The following is a 2,977-nucleotide window of genomic DNA, read 5'->3' as shown; positions in this document are numbered from 1 at the left end:
AGCTGTGGTCCTCAGTCAACCCGGTGTATCCCAGTGTCCTGGAAATGTGATGGTGAAAAAGACTGTGACAGAGATCCTGATTACAAGGATGGAAGTGATGAAATTAACTGCCCTTCTCAGACCTGCAGGCCAGACCAGTTCAGATGTGAAGATGGGAACTGTGTCCATGGGAGTAGGCAGTGCAGTGGTGTGAGAGACTGTCTGGATGGCACTGATGAAGCAAACTGTAACAATGTTATTCAGTGCTCTGGACCTGGCAAATTCAGTGCAGAAGTGGAGAATGCATAGATATCAATAAAGTGTGTAACCAGCAGAGAGACTGCAAGGACTGGGGTGATGAGCCCCTGAAGGAATGCATCATAAATGAATGTGACTGTCCAGCTGGGTTTGAGCTTGTAGACAAGAGAAACTGTAGAGATATTGATGAATGCCAAAACCCTGGTATCTGTAGTCAAATCTGTATCAACCTGAAAGGTGGCTACAAATGTGAATGTAGCCATGGCTATCAGATGAATCCTGCTACAGGAACCTGGAAAGGGCCATACGGGTACAAAAATACAAATAACACCTGTGATTACAATGACGCTGCTAAGCAGGGTTTAGGGGTTTATAGCATGGAGACAAGGGGTAACAACTACAGTGTTTGGAACAATTGTACAGCTTTGACCTTACCTCCTGATGTTTTTCTGATTTGTGGGGATAGGGCCTGGCAAGGTATCCTTGCAAATGCTATCAGATGTCCATGTTACTTAGATAAACTCATTGTATTTGCTCCTAGCTTGTTACAGTTGCGTGAGATCACCAGACATAAATGGGCATTGCTTGCACTGGATTGCAATGATAATGTTGAATTGTATGGGGTTGCAGCTAGAGCGGCAGTGGCAATTTTAGTGCCTGGAGTGGTACCTCCGGCCGCACGTAACAACTTAGAAAAATTGGTATTCTGGGCCGAGAAGCAAGCCTATGCCACGACAGAGATACTTGAGGAGACACTCTGCTCGGCTGTGGGGATCGGCTGCGGCGTGGACGCCCCTAGGTGCACCCTGAGCGTCTTGCTCGGAGGGGACTCCACTCTCAGCTGCTCACCACAGGAGCAGACAAAGATCTCCTGAAGCTGCAGACAAACAGTATGTTTTCAGCTGCTGGAGGAATACTAACTGGAGTGTTAATAATTGTGTGTGTTATTCTTAAATGTCCAGGTATTTTGTGTTGAAAGTATTCGTGCAAGGGTAAGGTTCTAAAACAAAGTGTTGCAAGTCATTTCACGAGGAACACAATGAGAGACAATATTTGTTTGCTTATCATTCTAAATTATATTCTTGTGGTATGATTGAGGTTGTGGTATGATTGAGAGTGAGATGTGCCAGAGGCCTCTGGGTGTGCGATTGTGCTCTGTATGTGTGATTGTGCTGTGTACTGTGTGAGTGAGAGAGCGCTTTTGCCATAGTGCAGGTTTGCCATAGTGCAGGTTTGCCACAGTGCAGGTTATTGCCATAGTGCAGGTTTGCCACAGTGCAGGTTATTGCCTTAGTGCAGGTTATTGCCATAGTGCAGGATTCCGGAATATAACCATGGTACAGGTTATTGTTGCCACAGTGCAGGATCCCGGGATATAGCCATAGTACAGGTTATCGTTGCCATAGTGCAGGATTCCAGAATATAGCCATAATTCAGGTTATTGTTGCCATAGTGCAGGATTCCGGAATATAGCCTTAGTACAGGTTATTGTTGCCACAGTGCAGGATCCCGGGATATAACCATAGGGCAGGCTAAAAGCATAGGAAATTGGTGCTGGCAAAAATCAGAGGAAATGGATTTATTACAGCGCTGTTAGAAAAACGGGGAGTCAATTGTAAGCAACTAGCAGGGCTAGTTGCGATCGGTTGAGCAAAATCAAGTTTCACTAGTACGGAGTCATTGTTTGAAATAGCCACTTGGAGAAATTTAAGGGAATGTACTGTTTTGATCATAATGAGTCAATTCACAAATCCATTACTTTCCTGAAAGAGCACATGAGAAAGATTCAATATGGTATCAATCCTTTCAATCAATGGTTCACTGATTTGTTTGAAACAATTCATAGATGGTTACTGGGATTAGTCAAAGGGGGATTAAAGATTCTGTTCGCTGTGGTGTCAATCATCATTACACGTAGTATTGTGATAAATGTGGTTAAAGGGTTACTTGCAAAAATGTTATAGAGATTTTGAAGTGGTGCCGGAAACAGGTACCCAGTGGATCACTGCAAAGCGGACTGAAGCAGCTTTAGAATCTGCACACGCCGAAGACGACCAGGAGGAGGTTCCTGATAATTATTCTGACAATGACGTGGGCTGTGACACCTCAAGGACTGTCAAGAACAGCCTTCGATCACCATCAAGTGATTAGGTTTAAGTGTGTTACTGTTAAGTTGTGTTACTTACTATTAAATTGTGTTACCATTAAGTGCTTACAGTAATTGTAGTGTTATTAGGGTTAAGTTGTATAGTTGTGTTATGTTATGTATTTGACATCTGATGTAAAACCAAGTACTGCTTGTACAAAAAGAAAATGGGGGAATTGTTGGGAATTGGCATACAGGACGTGGACATGTGCCCGTGGAACAATTGTTCCATTTGAGCTTGCTTTAAGCAACCAGGGGTAGGCCTTAGAAATCTCAGGGCCTGCTGTAGCTGAGCAAACCAAGCTGCCAGAGTAACTGTGAGAAGCTCCCACGGCAATGACTCCCACATCGCCCAATTAAGGAACTCAGAAAATATTGTTACCAGCAGCTGGCCTCAAGGACTAGGTCTACGTGACCGCTAATCACAAGGGGGGTTGTTTTCCTAACTTCTAATCAAAAGGGGGGTCTTTTCTTGCAGGTGGGGTTGTTTTCTTATAATTGTTTGTCTGAGTACTTTTGACCAATAATCTTGTGTGAAACACTGTCCGCCCCTGTCAAGTTCACTATAAAAGTTAGGCTATTCGGGCAATAAAA

General features: G+C 43.9%; 1 long non-coding RNA gene across 1 annotated transcript; it reads left to right on the top strand.

The window, feature by feature from the left end:
• Nucleotides 1–420: 420 nt before the first annotated feature.
• On the top strand, nt 421–2,551 carry LOC311426457. Its single transcript, XR_014686775.1, has 2 exons — nt 421–1,484; nt 1,519–2,551. It is a non-coding gene; the product is annotated as an uncharacterized lncRNA (long non-coding RNA).
• The last annotated feature ends 426 nt before the right edge of the window (nt 2,552–2,977 follow it).

The sequence above is a fragment of the Aythya ferina genome (assembly GCF_964211825.1).
Source record: "Aythya ferina genome assembly, chromosome: W".
NCBI lineage: Eukaryota > Metazoa > Chordata > Aves > Anseriformes > Anatidae > Aythya > Aythya ferina.
The sequence above is the reverse complement of the archived record's forward strand: the minus strand, read 5'-3'. Positions and strand labels throughout refer to the sequence as shown.